Here is a 21337-nt window from a genome sequence, read left to right as displayed (position 1 = left end):
ATCGTGAAACTGAGGCTCCAATACTTTGGCCACCTCATGAGAAGAGAAGGCTCCCTGGAAAAGACCCTGATGTTGGGAAAGATGGAGGGCACAAGGAGAAGGGGACGATAGAGGACGAGATGGTTGGACAGTGTTCTTGAAGCTACCAGCATGAGTTTGACCAAATTGCAGGAGGCAGTGGAAGACAGGAGGGCCTGGTGTGCTCTGGTCCATGGGGTCACAAAGAGTCGGACACAACTAAACAACTAAACAACAACAATCGTGGCAGGGGGGCAGTTTGGGGACCGTTGTATATTGCATGATATTCTCTTATATAGCATATTAATCACTGCAGAATCTCCCCTTTCCCCTCTGGCAGGTTCCATCCTGTCACTCGGAATGCAGCACGAGGAAATTGGGAAAGCACGCGGAGATAAAAATCGCTCTCTGATGAATCCAGACACTTCCTGCCACTCGGCAGATGCCACAAGGCTGCGAGCCACCCTCCAAGAAGGAGAAAGAAGGGGGGGGGAGAGATGATTCACCTGGAAGGAGGGCGGGCAGCTTGTGCCAGATGTGTAGGAGGCTGCCCGAGACCCGCATGCTAACACTGTCTCGATTGTGCCGAGCATATGCTGGCAGTCACGGGTGAAAAATGCAGGCACCAGCACATGCCAGAAGTCTTTCAAGCATGGCCCACCAGTCAGCCTGGAGCTTAATGCGTCGATCCATCCAGTCAGCAGATGTGTGTCACCACCGTGCAAGTTGGGGCTGGTTGGAAAACCATTAAAAGAGAGAGAGGAGAGAGAGAGGGAGAGAGACGAGTGACCTAACCCAGACATCCAGGGTCTGCACAGAATGGCACATTGTTACCTGTCACTCTGGGGGCTTAAAAAATGGTGTGGCTGGAGCTGGAGGCTGGCAGGAGCACATCTGGAGGGATTAGGGAAGGAGTCGACTTAAAGGGAGCCTTACTGGAAGAGGAGAAGGACTGGAAACCATCACAAAGGGAGTGTGGGTGTGCTTGAGGAACCTACGGAGCTGCCCGAGTCAAGCCCTCTAGTTGTCATGGACAGGCTGGATGTAGAGCAATGGTGGGGGGCACCAGCTGGGGAACACCCAAGGGAAGAAGACTCAGAGCCTGGGGACTGGTGGTTGGATGACGATGAGTGAGAAGAGGGAGAAAGATTAGGAGGAGGTGGTGTTGGAAGTTGAAGAGGCAACAGGACGTAGTGAGCTGGGAGAGTCTGTGGCAGAGAGCAGTTCAGACTCAGAGGCAGAAGAGAGGCTGGAGAGTAGGGGGGCCAGGGATAAGGCAGCCAAGAGGTCTCCCACTCCTGCAGCAACCAGCTCCCCTCCCACCCTGGTCTCCCAACAAACACAGAGAAATGAAGAGGGCAGTGTAACAAGAGGCAAGTCACCAGAGTCTTAGGTCCAGAATCAGCAGCAGAAGTAGAGGACAATGACCAAGAGGCAGAGAAGAGTTGCCAGGCTGTCTCACCCTCCTGCAGAGACCAGCTTCCCTCCTCTCTGGTCTCCCAGAACCCAAAGAGATATGAAGAGGCCAGAGCAAAGATAGGCTGATGCCAAACATACACAGCTGTCCATGGAGGCACAGGTTAATTCTGTGTCCAGGACGGCTATCTATCAGCTCCACCTGGTACACAGGCTGAGACCCTACCTGCCCGCAGACTGTCTTGCTAGAGTGGTGGATGCTCTAGTTATCTCCCGCTTGGACTACTGCAATGCGCTCTACGTAGGGCTACCTTTGAAGGTGACCCGGAAACTGCAATTAATCCAGCAGCTAGACTGGTGACTGGGAGTAGCCGCCGGGACCACATAACACCGGTCCTGAGAGATCTGCATTGGTTCTCAAGTACGTTTCTGAGCACAATTCAAAGTGTTGGTGCTGACCTTGAAAGCCCTAAACAGCCTCGGACCTGTATACCTGAAGGAGCGTCTCCACCCCATTGTTCAGCCCGCACACTGAGATCCAGCGCCGAGGACTTTCTGGCGGTTTCCTCATTGTGAGAAGTGAGGTTACAGGGAACCAGACAGAGGGCCTTCTCGGTAATGGCGCCCGCCCTGTGGAACGCCCTCCCTTCAGATGTGAAGGAAATAAGTAGCTATCTTATCTTTAAAAGACATCTGAAGGCAGCCCTGTTTAGGGAAATTTTTAATATTTAATGCTGTATTGTTTTTAACACTCGATTGGGAGCCGCCGAGAGTGGCTGGGGAAACTCAGCCAGATGGGCTGGGTATAAATAATAAATTATTATTAATTATTATTATTATTGCTTTCCTTTCCTTTGGACCACATCAGTGAGGCTGAGAGGTGGGTCTTGTCATCTAGGAAGCCCAGGACTTCCATGCTCACTGCCCAGGCTTGCGCCCCAGAGACGTCACTTTGGTGCTGCTAATGCAGCGGTTTGACTTCACCCCCGGAGGCACACTCCATTGTCCCTTCAGGCAGCCAGATGCAACATTTGTCTTTGACAAGGTAGGTAGAACATAGCCTTATCCTTCCTGGATTCATCTAATCCTCCTTTAGCCATCCAAGTTGGCTGCCCTCGCTGCCTCTTGTGGAAGCAAATCCCATAGTTCCCCCCTCTTTCATCCCCTCAGCCACCTTGTGAGGTAGGCTTGGCAGAAGGATTGGAGTTGACCCAAGGACCAACTCAGTTTCTACAGACCAGGTCCAGCTATCTGGCCACTAATTAGTTCTCCCAAGCTGAGGTTTGTGTGATCTGTCTGATCAAAGCACTTCCAAGCTTTTTGGGTGGGGAGAGAGAGAGAGAGAAAGCACAGAGAGAGAGAAAGCACAGAGAGAGAGAAAGCACAGAGAGAGCACAGGGAATATTTACAGTTTCATAGTGCCAACTTCATGAATGCTCCTTATCCACTTGATTAGGGGCAAAACTCCCCCCACAAAAATACTTGCAATGAACATTTATTTTCATTGTACCACTTGGTACTTGGTGGAAGCATGTACAACAGAAGATATCCTTTCCTCCCATACAGGAGCTGTCAGTGTCAGCTAAAAGACCAGAGGTATGAGCCAGCTATGGATTGCTTGGGAGTTTCACTTAGGTTTTCAGCTTTGTTTAATAATCATTTTATAGACAAAGTGTCTCCCAGCTGCATGGGCCTATGCATATGCGCACATATACAGCCCCCCTTCTGAACCCCCTTTGCAGCTTAAATATATAGTTACAGTAGCACAAGGAAACTGATATGCAGTGGTACCTCTGGTTACGAACTTAATTCATTCCGGAGGTCCGTTCTTAACCTGAAACTGTTCTTAACCTGAGGTACCGCTTTAGCTAATGGGGCCTCCCGCTGCCACCGCACGATTTCTGTTCTCATCCTGAGGTAAAGTTCTTAACCCGAGGTACTATTTCTGGGTTAGCGGAGTCTGTAACCTGAAGCATCTGTAACCTGAAGCGTCTGTAACCTGAGGTACAACTGTATTTTAAAATCAAAGCTCCTTAGCCCTCATAAATCAACCCTGTACGATCACGTCATATCTCCTGTTCTTCATTTTAATGACAGTTGTATTATTTATTTATTTTTGAAATTCTATCGAACCTTTCTCTCGCTCTGCACTTGCATTTTGAAAATCCAATAAAAGCGGACATCTTTTATGCCCTGCACTATGTTCCTATTGAGATGAAATTTATTCAGTGCTCGCCAGTTACTCCCATTTGAAATGGGTTGTTTAGACACAAGTCATAAGACACACAGAAATGCTCTCCGTGGGCAAGTACATATAGGCAGATGTAAAGTACGCGCCCCCCCCACGTGTTTGATGTCTTTCTGTGTGTCTTAAATAAACTCCTCCCATTCTGCCGCCTGGAATCCACTTCAGTGAGAGAGCAGAGTTTTTGTTAAGCATCCTCATCTGTTAAAAAAACACCCAGGTTTTGGGAGGAATATTGAAGGCAGACAATGATATCCATTGTAGAGAGATGGCTTCGTCTGTGGCAAAGGCACACCTGTTCCATTTAGGCCCTAGAGGCTACAAAGGCAAGTTTGCCTCACTCAATGTCTGTGATAAAAGTCCTAACCCTTGTCCTAATTAAGGGATTCTTCTGCCTTAAGAAAGGTTTGTCTCAATCTCAGATCTTAAGTGAGACCTTCCAGTTGTTGTTGTTTTTTTATAAAAAATAATTCTCTTTCCCCCATAAAACCAAAAGACAATTTGTTTCTTCTTCTTTTCTCATTTTTAAAAAAAACATGGTGTATTATTGTTTGGTACCACTTTGCTGTAAGGTCTAAAAGGACTATCATATGCAGCGCCATATTCACAGATAAAGTATGCACTATGCATTTTCAGAGGTCAAAATATCCGCAGAATACCGGATACCAAACTCCTGAGTAAACATACATTGGATTGCACTGCAAAGAGCCAGCTATCAAATACTGACAAATGTAAAAATAATAAAAAGGCTTGTGGCATCTTAAAGGCTAAGAGAGTTGTTTTGACATAAGCTTTCGCAGTTTAGAGCCCACTTGTTTAGATGCATGAACTGTCCTCATGGCTATCTCTCTGGAAATTGTTAAATGCAAAATACTATTGCGTGCCTATGGTTAAATACAGTGTCATATTAATTATTTTATTGAATTTATTTATTGAATTTATATACTGCCCTATACCTGGAGGTCTCTGGGCTGTTCACAAAACATATTAAATACAATGACAGTCTTATACAGGCAATGACTGATTGATGCAAGACCACACACACATTAATCACAGTGTGCAGGAGGTGGCCGGAATAGGGGGCAGAATGGGACATAATAGGGCAGAGTGAGCTTATGCATGCTCCACCAACATGCATGGGGCTCAGGAACGTAACCCCCACACAAATGGGTTGTTGCCTCTACCAAATGCCACTGCATGTCAACTATCAAATGCAATCAGTTAAAAAATCTTGCATACCAGCTATTAAAGTAAAGGTAAAAGGACCCCTGACCATTAGGTCCAGTCGTGACTGACTCTGGGGTTGTTGCACTCATCTTGCTTTATTGGCCGAGGGAGCCGGTGTACAGCTTCCGGGTCATGTGGCCAGCATGACTAAGCCGCTTCTGGCGAACCAGAGCAGCGCACGGAAACACCTCCCCCCCCCCGGAGCGGTACCTATTTATCTACTTGCACTTTGATGTGCTTTCGAACTGCTAGGTTGGCAGGAGCAGGGACCGAGCAACGGGAACTCACCCTGTTGCGGGGATTCGAAACCACCGACCTTCTGATTAGCAAGTCCTAGGCTCTGTGGTTTAACCCACAGCGCCACCGGCGTCCCTGCACACCAGCTATTAAATATCACCAAATACAAAAAAAGGATGTTGGGGGAAAAAACATTCATAAGGATATTTGGGGAGGGGGTAATCTCAAACTGAGGTGGAAATCTGGAGAACTGAACTTAACATTGGAAAAACGAGAAAGCAGAATGGAGATATTTGGCCTTCCCCAGTTCTGAAATTTAGTAATCCCTGCATCTTTTGTCTCAGACAGCCACGGTTAAGGGGTTAACATACTTTGTGTGTGTGCAAGACATTTTCCCTAATTGCTGTCTGCATCTGAACTGAAGTGAAACGCTGGCCTTCCAAAATGAAGGGTATACACAAGGTAGAAAACAACAACACAGAACTCACTTTTTTAATTTGTGTGTGTGTGTGTGTGTGTGTGTGATAGATCTCCTATGTGCAAATCTCTAGAGTCCAGAAAGAAAATTAAAGACCTCTCCTTTAGATAAGTACAGTCATTTGCGTTTATGAAAAGTGCATGGTTACCTGCAAAATGTCAACTCTAAACATGATACAAGCTCTGTGTATGTCGTGCGCTACATGCATATTAGTGCTCAGCAATAGCTGTTCTTCAGGGCTTCTCTACTCCTCCCCCTCCAAAAGTAAATCAGAAGAGTAGCGTTCTGAATCAGGGTTCATACTCTTACATAGGGATGAGCAAACGTAGTCCTAGTTGCACTATACAGTGGTACCTCTAGATACGAACGGGCTCCGTTCTGGAGCCGCGTTAGCATCTAGAAGTAAACGCCACTAGCGATGGCATGTCTGCACATGCGTGCGTCGCTTTTCGCCGCTTCTACGCATGCCGTGATGTCATTTTGCGTGTCTGCGCATGCGCAAGCAGCGAAACCCGGAAGTAACACGCTCCGTTACTTCCGGGTTGCCGAGGAGCACAACTCGAACACGCTCAACTCAAAGCGTATTCAACCCGAGGTATGACTGTACAGTGGTACCTCGGGTTAAGAACTTAATTCGTTCCGGAGATCCGTTCTTAACCTGAAACTGTTCGTAACCTGAGGTACCACTTTAGCTAATGGGGCCTCCCACTGCTGCTGCATGATTTCTGTTCTCATCCTGAAGCAAAGTTCTTAACCTGAGGTACTATTTCTGGGTTAGCGGAGTCTGTAACCTGAAGCATCTGTAACCCGAGGTACCACTGTATATTTAAAGCAGCATGATACTGTTACCATAAAGCACCAAAGCTGCAGCAAGCAAAGGCTCTAGCAGCTCAATCAGCTGCTTGTGGCTGGAAAGCCAAACAGGATGTTTGTGACTGTTGCCATGGGAACAAAGGGGCAGTCCATTCTGTACTGAGCACCGGATGTTAGCTCAGTGTGTGTGTCATATGACCCGTACTGGAAGTACATGGGTGGAGATTATTCTTACTGCTGTTGAGTGCAGACATGTTTCTCTGTACTGATGTAAGAGACAGAAATAAAAGATGTAAATAGATTTCTGTCTGCATCTTTCCCCTCCCTGGGGGACACCAAAGGGGAGAGAGGAAGAACGGTGTGTTCTTCTCACACTTCTGGGAAGAATCGCCGAGACCTCGCCTGCTTATCAGCAGAGTGGCACAGCCGGGAGGTCACAAGGAATATCTGCCGGTGCCTACGCTGTGGCACATTCCTCTGACCCAGGCAGAATTCCAACAGATACTACTTTGAACAGTCATGGCTTCCCCAAAGAATCCTGGGAACTGTCATTTTTTAAGGGTGCTGAGAGTTGTTGGAGACCCCTATTCACATCACAGAACTATAATTTCCAGAGTAGGTTTAACCATCAATCTCTCTTCCCAGGGAATTCTGGGAATTGCAGCTCTGTGAAGGGAATGGGGCTGTCTCTCTCTCTCAACAACCCTCAGCATCCTTACCAAACTACTCTTCTGAATATTTCTGCATCAGTTTCCATTATTTTAATTTAAAAAGTCCTCATCACTATTCACCAGTATTTTAGTGCAAAGATCTCCTAATAGACCCATTCATTTTGTATGCAATTTGTTCTCATACACACATACATTTTTGCAGACAATTATCCCTTACATCGTGCATTTTATATGTTATTTTCACAAACACTGCATTTAAATGCATACTTTCTGCAAACGTGGGGTAACCAGCGTCATATAATCAAAATCCTTAAGTCTAATGAATGCATGAAGGGGTTAATGCCATGTCCCTTTGCCTTGGGAGGAAATAGGTAATCAAGCCAATTCGTTCCTCCTCAGTCTACCTGAGAAGCTCAGCATGTGAAGAGGTTTGAGATAGTTGCTCACTGCATGGTTCTCATCAGCCATTTTTGAGTTCCTATAACAATAATTTACGGTAGTAACTTTTGTTACTTTGTAACTAAGCTAAGTTTTACTGCCTGTGCAACTTTCTGAAGCACATGAATCTGACCTTTGGAGAGTTTGTAAGTAAAACATTTTTGAACTTATCAAATATGTGGTCTTTTTCCTATGCTGAGGGAAGGGGGAAACTTGGGGGGGAACTTTTAAGGGGGACATTTGAAACTCACTTTAATGGGCATATAAATCTCAGCTGGGGTTCTCTCACCCAAGGGTACTTGTCCCAAGATTGGGTATTGGCATTGAGGAATTCTCTCATATTGGAACTGCATTGCTAAGTCTTTTAGAAAGTGTGATTAAGTAGATTTGCCTTTAAATGTGACCTGTTTATAATTTATCCTCATCCCTATTCTTATGTAGTTTAAAAGTACACAACAGAAGGAACCTTTTATCATGTGTGGTGGGAATGTAAAAAAGTAAAGAACTTCTGGGAAATGATATATGATGAGATGAAAAAGATGTTGAAATATACATTCTTAAAAAAACCAGAAGCATTTTTACTTGGTATTATAGGTCAGGACATTAATAGGCAAGATGTTAAATTGTTTTTATATGCAACAACTGCAGCAAGAGTATTGTTAGCCCAGAAATGGAAACAAGAAGAAATTCAGACGAAAGAAGAATGGCAGACGAAATTAATGGACTATGCAGCATTGGAAAAAATGGCAGGAAGGATTCGAAACCTGCGGGACCAGCAATTTACAGAAGATTGGAAGAAGTATATTAATTATTTGAAGAGCAACTGTAATCAACAAATTATGATAGTAGGACTACAAGAAGTTTTGTAAGGAGAAATATACAAAGTGTTACAAAGTAGAAAAAGATAGAGATATTGGTTATGAGTTTGAAATGTAATAGGGAAGATAAGAAATGCATACTGAGAGATTAGATTGGGAAATTTTCAGACAGGATTGATGGAAGTCAAAAAATTTGAATAAGATGTAAAAGTATGTTTAATTACTGTTGAAAATGATACGTTAAAAAAACTAATAAAAAATTATATTAAAAAAATAAAATAAAAATAAAAGTACACAACTTCAAAAGCAAGTGCCAAGCATGTCTCCAATTTCCACACAGAAGTCTAACTCTTACAAGGTCTACCTCAAGTACCAAAACTTGGGAAACACGACTGTTGACTAGCACATATCTCAAGGCTTCAGGAACACACGCACTTTCTGCAATTGAAGCTCCATTTCCTTGGCAATCAGTAAATTAATGTTCTGGGAGAACATTACTCCCATTTCCAACCTGTTAACTACATTTAACATGCCTTATTATATTAATTATGCACCATGCAAGTCAGCTTGCACCCAGTTATTTCTATTTTCATTTCATTTCTTTCTTTCTTTCTTTCTTTCTTTCTTTCTTTCTTTCTTTCTTTCTTTCTTTCTTTCTTTCTTTCTTTTTTTGAGGAAACAGGGAGTTACTCTGTAAGCGGCATATGCGAGCTGCAGCTTGAGGCCAGGGATGAAAACAAGGACAGGAGCTTACCTGTTAATGTATTACTATATTATTATATATCTGTACCACCCTTTCCAGAGCTCAAGGTGGCATGTGTGGCTCTCCGTGTCATCATTTTATCCTCACAACAACCCTGTGAGATAGGTTCATCTGAGAGATAGTGACTGTGACCCCTGGCCATCCAGTGAGTTTATGACCTTTGGAGGTCCCAAGTCACAAGATTGGTCTCAACTAGGGCCAGGGCCTTTTCAGTACTGGCCCCGACTTGGTGGAACGCTCTGTTACAAGAGACCAGGGCCCTGCAGGACTTGACATCTTTTCGCAGGGCCTGCAAGACAGAGCTGTTCCGCCTGGCCTTTGGTTTGGACTCCGTCTGACCCTTATGTTTCCCTCCCCTTATGGTTTTGATCTATGGGCTACTTATAAAATGAGGCTGCATTTTAAATTGCATTTTTACAGTGGTACCTCAGGTTAAGTACTTAATTCGTTCCGGAGGTCCATTCTTAACCTGAAACTGTTCTTAACCTGAAGCACCACTTTAGCTGCCGCTGCGCCGCCGGAGCACGAATTCTGTTCTCATCCTGAAGCAAAGTTCTTAACCCGAGGTACTATTTCTGGGTTAGCGGAGTCTGTAACCTGAAGCATATGTAACCTGAAGCGTATGTAACCCGAGGTACCACTGTATTTTAAATTGGGTTTCCCCCCTATTATGTTTTTATTGTAATTTTACTGGTGTTAGCCACCCTGAGCCTGGCTCTTGCAGAGGAGGGCAGCGTATAAATAAATATTATTATTATTGTTATTATTATTATTATTATTATTATTATGGCTGAATGGGGATTTGAACCTTGGCCTCCCAGGTTCTCGCCTGACACCCTACTGTTTATTGTCACAATGCATATGACAATGGCCATGTAGAGATGCAGCTATGAAGACAGAAGGTTTGTTTCTCTCAAGCAGGAGCTACCGAAGGCAGGCTGGGGATATCAGAAGAGCATTTAAGATTTCATGTCCTGCTTTTGAACTGCTGGTCCAAAGTCAGCTGCGTCTGGCGCTTCAGATCAAACGCTGCATGCAATCCAGATGGGTGTGCTGTCACTTGGGGAGTAAACATTTGGTGATGGACAATGTGTTAACCACAGCTCTGCACTGCTGAAGGTTACCATGAGCGAGAGGCAAGATAATGCCAAGGATCTGCAACAACTAGAAACGAGCAGAGCAAAATCGGAGGCAACTTGTTGACTTCTGAAGGGGTCTGTATTTCAAGAGGTCTTGGCAGAGTCTGTGGTCCTCCAGATGTGTCTAGGCTGCATTCCTCACCGTTGTCCATGCTGGCTGAGGTAGATGGGAGTCCAAAAACTTCAGGCAGGCCATTGGTTCCCTTCCACAGCTCCACTTGCTATGTGACTTCCTCACTGCACTTGATTCAGCAGCAAAGGAATAATATTAATTTGGATATTCTGCTGGTCGCCTTCCTGGATCACTGCCTTGCCGTGGCGAAGGGGCTTGAATAACTCAGAGAAGCTATGAACTATGCCGTGCAGGGCACCCAAGATGGACAGGTCATAGTGGAGAGTTTTGACCAAACGTGATCCACCTGGAGCAGGAACCAGCAAGCCACTCCAGTATCCCTGCCAAGAAAACTCCATGGACAAAGACAACAGGCATATAAAAGTTATGACACTGGAAAATGAGCCCCTCAGGTCGGAAGCAGAGACATCACCTTGCCAACAAAGGTCCATATAGTTAAAGCTATGGTTTTCCCAGTAGTGATGTATGGAAGTGAGAGCTGGACCATAAAGAAGGCTGATTGCCGAAGAAGTGATGCTTTTGAATTATGGTACTGGAGGAGACTCTTGAGAGTCCCATGGACTGCAAGAAAAACAAACCTATCCATTCTTAAGGAAATCAGCCCTGAGTGCTCACTGGAAGGACAGATCCTGAAGCTGAGGCTCCAATACTTTGGCCACCTCATGAGAAGAGAAGACTCCCTGGAAAAGACCCTGATGTTGGGAAAGGTGGAGGGCACAAGGAGAAGGGGACGGCAGAGGACGAGATGGTTGGACAGTGTTCTCGAAGCTACCAGCATGAGTTTGACCAAACTGCAGGAAGCAGTGGAAGACAGGAGTGCCTGGCGTGCTCTGGTCCATGGGGTCACGAAGAGTCGGACACGTCTCAACGACTAAACAACAAATTATGCTGGTGCCTATAGAGGTGTCTAGTTACAGTCCAGGAGCTTTCTGCACACAGCACAATTCCACAGGGACAATGAAGAACGAGCACCAAATGCAGAATGTGGAAGTGGATTCAGGTTCCTGAAAACTGCAGATTTCATCCAAAAACAAGTTTCTAGCCCTTATGGATGCAAAGTCACTTTGGAAAGCATGTCGCCAGCGCCTGCTGAAATATCAAGAAGCTAAGGAATTTGCTGAATGAGATTTCTAGCGACCAATGCCCTAATGTCTTTGTCCCCACCATGAAAAGCAACGGGAAAAATGGGCAAATCAAGGAAATCATCAAAATGTGCTAATTTGCAAAATTTTTGATACAGGTGACAGAGTTAATCTTTGCACAGAATTGGGATGACTGCATAATTACACACACACACACACACACACACACACACACACTTTCTCTACCTGTCTATTTTAAAGAAAACCTCTCCAGTGAAAATTCCAAGGCACCCCCACCCCCCACTTTGCTGTATTTTCTCATTGCATCACAAAAAGTGCAGTTGCCTTACATGTGCACGATTGCACACGTTAACGGTGCAGGCTGGGAAGAGCCGAATCTGTTCTGGCAATCAGACCATTCCGCCAACAACACACCTCCCTGCCCATCGCTCAGCAGCTCACCTGAGGCCATCCACAGGCTGTTCCTGGCTCTCCCCTCTCTCTGCCCTTTGGACAGTGAAAATATCTGCATTCTTGGGAAGAAGGGAGGAAAGAGCACACAGCTGGGCAACAGACCACCCAGCTGGGAGGAAAGCAGATGAGAACAGCCACCATGACCTAATAATAATAATAATAATAATAATAATAATAATAATAATAATAATAATTTTATTTGTACCCCGCCCATCTGGGCGGCTTCCAACAAAGATGTGGGGTTTTTTGTGTGCTACCCCAAAGCAATGCCAAGTGTTACAGGGGGGTAGATGCAACCGCAATGCAATTGTTAATTGCAAGCTGCCTTAAAAGCCCATCTAGTCCATCAGCCAAAAAGCCCATCTAATCTGGCAGCCGGTCCACAAAGTGGCCGGATGTGTATGGAAAATCTACATCCGAGGCAAGAACACAACAGCCCTCTCCTCATTGGTGCCTCCCATCAACTTGGATTCAAAGGCTAATAATAATAATAATATTTTGATTATTTATACCCCGCCCATGGTCCTCACGCACATGGTTCTCACGCACACACACCCCATCTTAAATTCCCAATAATAACCCTGTGAGGTAGGGGGTGGTAATAATAATAATAATAATAATAATAAATAATTATTATTTTTTAATTATTTATACCCCACCCATCTGGCTGGGTTTCCCCAGCCACTCTGGGCAACTCTCAACAGAATATTAAAAACACGATAAAACATCAAACATTAAAAACTTCCCTAAACAGAGCAACCTTCAGATGTTTTTTAAAAGTAAGATAGTTGTTTATTTCCTTGACATCTGGTGGGAGGACATTCCACAGGGCAGGCGCCACCACTGAGAAGGCCCTTTGCCTGGTTCCCTGTAACCTCACTTTTCACAGGGAGGGAACCGCCAGAAGGCCCTCGGAGCAGGACCTCAGTGTCCAGACTGAACGATGTGGGTGGAGACGTTCCCTCAGGAATACTGGGCTGTGACCATTTATGGCTTTCAAGGTTTCCAACACTTTGAATTATGCTGCCCTGGGCAGCAGTCAGGAATGCAACACCCCTGAACTGCCTCCAACAAGGGAGGCAGAACATAGTAATTGTGAAGGGAAGAAATCAGGGGAATCAATGGCTGTTTCAAAAAAAATGGGGATGGGTAACCACAGAAGGGGGGAAATTTCAGCTTTGTCCTTCCAATTGATTTCTGAAAAGCAAATAAAGGTACACTCCACCATTGCCAATTTCTGCACAGTCTCAATATTGCGTATCACGCACAGTTTTAGCCTTAAACACCCGCCAGGGGTCTCCGATGAAATGCTGTCAGGGTTTGCTTGGAAAGCGAGGTCCTGCTCAAATTAAGACACTGGAGCTGAAGCACAGATCAGAACTACAAAGGGACGCAAAACATCAGAGCATTAAAATTACCAATTATGCAGTAGAACCATTCCAAACTTGCCTCAAGTCCTAAGTGTGTAATTATTGTAGAATCTCACTTCTTTTTTTCCCCCTTCATTTTTTTTAATGCTTATGAAGCGAGTAGACAGCGAGTTTGTCCCTAGAGAAGGCAGAATGCAATATATAATACAATACAAAACTATGCTGGGACAAGGTGTATGTAATGTGATTCAGGCCTGGCATGTTTTATATATATATGGACTGCAAGAAGATCAAACCTCTCCATTCTTAAGGAAATCAGCCCTGAGTGCTCACCGGAAGAACAGATCCTGAAGCTGAGGTTCCAATACTTTGGCCACCTCATGATAAGAGAAGACTCCCTGGAAAAGACCCTGATGTTGGGAAAGATTGATGTATGAACCTATTGGTATCTAAAGCCATTTGCACATGTTGGCCTGCAACCAGTCCATGCTGAATGTAGGCACCCTATATATAGAAATGAGCAAACCAGTGATATTTTAGGGAGCAGGCTAGCAGGCAGAACTATTATTTCCATCACAGGAGCCTACACAACACAAAGCACTGTTGCTGTATGTAGGTTTTATTTTATTTGTTTTTTATCTTATATTTTGGAAATGTACATCCAGGTGTTTTTTTCCTTTAATTTTTTTGGGGGCCCCCAAGAGAGTGGAGCCCAAAGTTATAGCTTGTTTAGCTCATACGTAAATCCAGCACTGGCTGGAACGCATTCTCGAACTCTGATAATGTCACTTGCTTGTTTGGATGGAGGATAGAAAGGGAGTGTGTGTAGAAATTAGCCTACTGCACAGAGGTAATATTTGCATTCATTGCTCTGCCTACTTTCACCTCTGGCCCCGCCCATCACTGTCATGTGACCTTCCTAGTCTTTAGAATAAGTGAGGCAATAACATTCCAAATCACACACTTGCTTACCAAATGCTCCCTTGTGATTTGTTTATTTTCCTTTTTGGAGTCGTGCTAAAGCCGACTTGTGGTTTCCAAGCTGATCTTCTCTGTGGGAAAATTACACAGGGAAAGGTGGTGTATAACCTACCTCGAGTCTTGACATGCTGGGCCAGCATGCATGCAATTAAATGCAGGAAGATCCTAGAGATCAAAATCTGTCCTGTCACTTGATTGATACAATGTGGGGTTTTTTGGGTTGGTTTGCTTGTTTTTTAAAAAAATGTATATAAAGTAACTTGTGCCCCTTTCCCCTCTCTTTACTCAAGCAATCCATAGCTTTCTATTTGTTGTTGTTGTTTAGTCGTTTAGTCGCGTCCGACTCTTCATGACCAGACCAGAGCACGCCAGGCACTCCTGTCTTCCACTGCCTCCTGCAGTTGGGTCAAACTCATGTTAGTAGCTTCGAGAACACTGTCCAACCATCCTGTCCTCTGTCGTCCCCTTCTCCCTATGCCCTCCATCTTTCCCAGCATCAGGGTCTTTTCCAGGAAGTCTTCTCTTCTCATGAGGTGGCCAAAGTATTGGAGCCTCAGCTTCACGATCTGTCCTTCCAGTGAGCACTCAGGGCTGATTTCCTTAAGGATGGATGGCTTTGATCTTCTTGCAGTCCATGGGACTCTCAAGAGTCTCCTCCAGCACCATAATTCAAAAGCATCAATTCTTCGGCGATCAGCCTTCTTTATGGTCCAGCTCTCACTTCCATACATCACTACTAGAAAAACCATACATTACCATATAGCATATATTCAACACAAAAACCAGCAATAATTTGTTGTTGACAAAGGACAGCTGGACATATAAAGAGCCCCATTGCCTTCAGGAGCTTAGGACCTCATCAAACCTAAATCTGGCCCTGGTTCCAGCCAGAAACATTTGGCGGTGGCAGTGCTGCATCAGGGGCATTGAAGGACTTCAGAATGATGGCTCCCAGACCAGCCGCCCAGCACTGACTAGAAAGCTATCTTTTAATTTTTAAAAATGTTTAAAGGGGAGCTCAGAGTAGGTATAAGCTTCTATGACACTAGGGCTACAGCAGCTGCTACGAGCGCAGATGCCAAGCTAAAGTTTGTGAACCATTAACTCTACCTCCTGCTGTTCTCCTTGCACTTATTAACACATACAACAGGCAATACTTTAAAAATCCAATGTAGCTTGCTCCTTAATGAATAGTCTCTTGGAAAAACTCCGGTTACAACACACAGAACCTTCACTCCACAAATATATATTTAATCTATCGTTGATTTTTCTGCAGCCAGTAGCATGGGACTTTAACCACTTTGAGATCCTGATGAAAATGTAAGCATTGTAGTGTTTACCTACTGCAAGCACAAATATGTATCTCAATTGTTATTAGAAATTAATGAGGAGGATCAGTGGATGGCTAGACACATCTCCCTGAGTCAAACTTATTCTCTAATGGTTTAAACAATGGAGCTATGTATACACATCTCTACATTTGGGTCGCTTTATAAAGAAGAGGGCAAGATTATTTCAACCAGTTTTGTAAGCATGTGCCATAGAGAGATTGGCAGTGCACCTGCTTGGCATGTAGAAGGTCCTAGTTTTGACCTCCCACATTGCCAGGTAGGGTTAGGAGAGATACCTGCCTGAAATCTAGAAGAGCTGTTGCCTATCAGTGTAGACAGTGTTGGGATACTGCCAGGGAGACAAAGACCTCTCACAATCTTCAGCAGTCTGACTCTCCTGGAAGAGCCGTGAATCTGGGCCCATAACCTGTTGTCGGGATACTGCTAGGGGGACAAAGGCCATCATGCCTCCACGTCGTCTCCAGACGGTCCATCGACCTCCCGTTAGAACAGTATCAATCAATTAGTGACACGAGCCTCAGACACATTCCAAGTCTCATGCACGCCCTTTTCGCAGAGTTTCTGCAATGGAAAATTCACCCAGGAGAGCATATTTTACAGCTTTATTCAACGTTGGTCAGAACAAAGGAAAAACATGAGTGCCTGCCTTCGTGTCGAGGCAACAGACAGAGACAACAGCTATATACAAAATGGAAACTTCCTGTGAGCAGGAAGTACGCAGGCTAGTGACACACAACAGCCTGCTCCCTTTTTAAGGTGGAATGGAAATATCCTAACAGACAGTACTGAACTAGATGGTCCAACTGTCTGACTTGATAAGTGGTGGAGCATATGCACGGACATTCGGCAGTCTGCCTGCCCACGACTCCCAAGCCTCCCCCAGCTGTCAAAACGACGGAGGAAGAAGGGAATGCCATCGGCAAAGCAGTGCAGATCCCCCTCCTTACCCTGATGGTTCAGGGTAGGCTTGGGAGTTGCGGGTGGGCAGTGCAGCAAATGTCACCCCCTCAGTGCAGACACCCGGGCCTTTTGCCCCCACTGCCCCCCTTCCTCCGCCCCTGACTCAATATAAGGAATGTCTTCTTCTGCACTTCCACATGTAACTGACTTTTCCCACACCACAACTGTTGACAAGGGTTGTTGACACTTAACTCCGAGTAAAAATGTAGCAAAAATGTATAGGACAAGTTCAAATATTTGCTGGAAATGTAAAGAAAAAGAAGGCACCTTTTACCATATGTGGCGGAAGTGTAAGATTGTAAAAAAATTCTGGGAAATGATACATAATGAATTGAAAAAAATGTTTAAAATAACTTTTGTTTAAAAACCAGAAGCTTTTTTATTAGGTGCAGAAATACCAAAGGAGTACAAAAGACTGTTTATGTACACAATGACAGCTGCACAGATGCTCTTAGCCCAGAGATGGAAGGAAGACAAAGATCCCACCAGAGAAGAATAGCAGACCAAACTGATGGACTATGTAGAGATGGCAAAAATGACTGGGAAGATCGGAAACCAGGAAAACCAGAATTTTAACAAAGAATGGGGGAAAATTATAGTTTACAATGGAGACTATTGTAAACAGTTTAACTCTTTAGTAGGATTTGAATAACACCTGTAGTGTAACAAGAACTAGGGATATATGGGATACTTAAAAATTGGAGTGACTAAATATATGCAGCGAAAAAGGACTAGCGATGGAACCCACGGAAGGGTGGGGGGGATCCCAGAGATCTGGGTGAATCTTTGTTTATTTACTTTTTTATTACTCATGATTTTGAATGTAAATTTTAATTTGTAAAACCAAATTTTTACTGTTCCAGTAACAAGAAGCCGAAAGCACCAGCCTGAAGATGACGAGTGAGACCTCGTCGAAACGTCGCCTAGACACCCCAACTTTTACACGGGAAGACACCCGAGGACACCAAAACCTGCATTCCTGTACCCGTGAAAATCTACGAAAGCAATATATATATATATATATATATATATATATATATATATATATATATATATATGGTTGACAAGGAAAAGCACAAGGAATAAAGAATTGTCTACGCCACAGCTGTCTACAAGGAAAAGCACATAAGACATATACAGTATTACCAAACCAATTTTAAGAATATTTGGTATGATGACAAATTCCTTTCCCAACTGGAGTCACTGTTGAACCTGTAGTTTGTGTTAGTAGTGAAAAATGTATTGGACTCTCTGCCTTTGATTCATTACTCAAGCCCACCTTGTGCAGAATGATGTGCCCACCTCACAGGCATATTGTGAAGGCAACAACTATTATAAAGCAATTTGCATATAATCTAACCCGAGAGAAGGCTGATGACAACCAGACATTTTTAGCATGCAGTCAAATATCTCCCACGGAAAGCAACATGATTTAAATACAATCCTACCCACGTAATTTGTAACCTTCCTAACAACGCGAAAACCAAAACACAGCCATTCTTTGAAATTTGCACTTATCTGAATTCTGCACTGCAGTTGTCTAGCCAAGTAATGTGTACAAAAATGCATGTACTGTACTGGACTAAAAATGCACTTGTGAGCCAAAATATAACATACAAAAATGTATTCTGTTAGGGGAAATTGCTTTGTAAGCATTTGCATATGATGGGAAATTGCACACAAAAGTATCTCTTTATTAGCAGAAATTTGCACTGAAATGCTGGTGAATTTTCATGAGGATTTTTCTAAAAATAATGATAATCGCAAACTAATGTGGAGAATTGAACTTAAGGTTGGAAAAAGAAACTGAGAAGAACCGAAACTGACAGCTTCAACCACCCCTACTCCCAGCTTTCATATTTCTCCAACTTTTACAGATCTTCTTGGCGAAATGCTTCAAGAGGAGTCAATTGGAAGGCAGACATGCTCATTCACAAACATCTGGAACATGATTACAGAAATGGAAAACCATCTATCTGCAGATCAGGAAATTCCAGAGATGGGAAAAGGGGGATCTAAAAAAGAAAAGAAAAAATACTAATGACGCCAGTCTATGCTTTCTGAATGTAGCCAGATATTGTTGGAGGTAGTTACCTAGGAATCTAATATGAGAAAAGGGATGGTGGCTTGCTTTTAGAAAAAAACACAGTATGCCAAGCCAGCAAGGGTACGTGAAAATTATTTTCTGGCACACTGCTCTGCAAGCTTCTGCACTTTATCGCTTTATTAATTTCCTGTTTCATGTGTCTATACCAAAACCATGTAACTTTTTTCCTTCTTCTTTTTAACACGCAGAGAGCCAAACCTGTGCCTTGGCCCCAGGCGACTTCCAAGTGTCCCAACTTGTCTGAACTCACACGGGCTTTCATAAGAAAATGCCCACAAGTATCGTTTGGGTGTTGCTATAATGCAAATGCCGTTGGATCCTGCCATTGTTGCTACAAAACACGATGACTGTTCTGCAAATGTCGGGAGATTTAGGGCTGGCAAGGGAAAAGACTTCTTCGCACGGGGCAAAGGTGGGCGGTGGAATTCCCTCCCAGAAGAGGCCGTGATGGTTGCCAACAGAGATGGATTTAAAAGACGACTAGACAAATTCACGGGAGAATAAGGGCATCAGTGGCTAGCAGCCATAGCAGCTATGTTCTGTGTCTGTTGTCAGAGGCAGTATGTCTCTGAATCCCAATTGTTGGGAGCAGAGGCACCAACTTCTCTTTTTTTAAAAAGATTTTTATTAAAGTTTGAAATCAACTTCTCAAAAACACTGTGGGGGGGCCTGATGTGACGTCCTAATGTCATGTACGCAACATTCCGACTTTATGAGGAGCCGGGGGCTGGAGCTGAATGAGTCCGCAGCATGGATTGATGTCTTGCCAGAGTGGTGAATGCTCTAGTTGTCTCCCACTTGGACTACTGCAACACGCTCTACGTGGGACTACCTTTGAAGGTGACCCAGAAACTACGACGAATCCAAAATGAGGCAGCTAGACTGGTGACTGGGAGCGGCTGCTGAGACCACATAACACCGGTCCTGAAAGACCTACATTGGCTCCCAGTATGTTGCCGAGCACAATTCAAAGTGTTAGCACTGACCTTTAAAGTCCTAAACGGCCTCGGCCCAGTATACCTGAAGGGGTGTCTCCACCCCCATCATTCAGCCTGGACACTGAGGTCCAGCTCCAAGGGCCTTCTGGCGGTTCCCTCCCTTCGAGAAGTGAGGTTACAGGGAACCAGGCAGAGGGCCTTTTTGGTGGTGGCGCCCACCCTGTGGAACGCCCTCCCATCAGGTGTCAAGGAAATAAACAACTATCTGACTTTTAAAAGACATCTGAAGACAGCCCTGTTTAGGGAAGTTTTTAACCTTTGATTTTATATTGGTGTTTTTAATGTTCTGTTGGCAGTCGCCCAGAGTGGCTGGAAAACCCAGCCAGGTGGGCGGGATATAAATAATAATAATTATTAATCTGACTTTGCAAGGAGCCAGGGGGTGGAGCCGAATGAGGCGGCAGCATGGATTGATGGTTAAACCACTGTGGGACTTGTAGTTCTGTGGGGGGAACAGGGGTCTTGTAACAATTCTCAACCCTCTTAACAAACCACAGTTTCCAGGATTTTGGGGGGGGGGGAGCTATGACAGCTAAAGTGGTACACGAGTGCTTTACATGTATAGTGCAGATGTGACCTAAGGCAGGAGGCAAACCTGCCATTACTTAAGCAGCAGAAGGGGGTGTATTCAGAAATCAGTAATACTGCAGCTCAGTATTATGCAGCAGGAGCAGATAAACATTACGGTTGCTTTTTTTTTGCATTAAATTTTCAGCAGTCTTGAGAATTTTCACTCTCCTTTGTTCTAAAGGCAGAGGAGGACTCTGAGAAAGGAATTTATTGGAATACCAAACTATTTTTTCTCCTCCGTTGCTCAACAAACAAACAAACCAAAGCCCCATCCTTCTAAGGGCACTTCACAAATTACTTTAAAAAGAAGTGGTATGCACTTAAAAATGCAGTATAAAAGGTAAAGGTAAAGGGACCCCTGACCATGAGGTCCACTCGTGACCAACTCTGGGGTTGTGGTGCTCATCTTGCTTTATTGGCCGATTCCGGGTCATGTGGCCAGCATGACTAAGCCGCTTCTGGTGAACCAGAGTAGCGCACAGAAATGCTGTTTACCTTCCCGCTGGAGCGGTACCTATTTATCTACTTGCACTTTGACATGCTTTCGAACTGCTAGGTTGGCAGGAGCTGGGACTGAGCAATGGGAGCTCACCCCGTCACGGGGGTTCAAACCGCCGACCTTCTGATCGGCAAGTCCTAGGCTCTGTGTTTTAACCCACAGCGCCACCCGCGTCTCTAAAATATCAATGTGATAAACACACACTCTAATATCATGCTGGTATACTCATACAGAATCATCAGCAGCTTCCTGTTTAGAAAGTGCAATTTCCCCCCCTTAGTTTGCTAAGCTAAGCCACTTTCTCTCAGCTTCAGCCCCATTCTGAAGCACACAAATACAACAACCCTAGAAGGTAGGTGTCATGAGTACACTGGAAAATGGCAAGGAGAAATACGATTTGCTCAGAGAGTTGGAGGAGTCTGACCCAGTAGAAGGTCCCTGTAGGTTGAGGGAGGAAAACTTTGTGTTGGTTCATTTGGTTAAAAGAAAAAATATATAGATAAAATAAAAAGAGAATTCCCTGGATGCCTGGATCCAGGTTTGGGGCA

The 21337-nt window shown here is 44.4% G+C and overlaps 1 long non-coding RNA gene across 1 annotated transcript; it reads right to left on the bottom strand.

The window, feature by feature from the left end:
- Nucleotides 1–892: 892 nt before the first annotated feature.
- LOC309356974 lies at nt 893–19591 on the bottom strand. The gene is made up of 3 exons (XR_014162981.1): nt 19368–19591; nt 18907–19323; nt 893–1020 (listed from the first exon to the last, which is right to left on the bottom strand). It is a non-coding gene; the product is annotated as an uncharacterized lncRNA (long non-coding RNA).
- Between the last annotated feature and the right edge of the window lie 1746 nt (nt 19592–21337).

The sequence above is a fragment of the Podarcis melisellensis genome, assembly GCF_964234715.1.
Source record: "Podarcis melisellensis genome assembly, chromosome: 14".
Lineage (NCBI taxonomy): Eukaryota > Metazoa > Chordata > Lepidosauria > Squamata > Lacertidae > Podarcis > Podarcis melisellensis.
The sequence above is the reverse complement of the archived record's forward strand: the minus strand, read 5'-3'. Positions and strand labels throughout refer to the sequence as shown.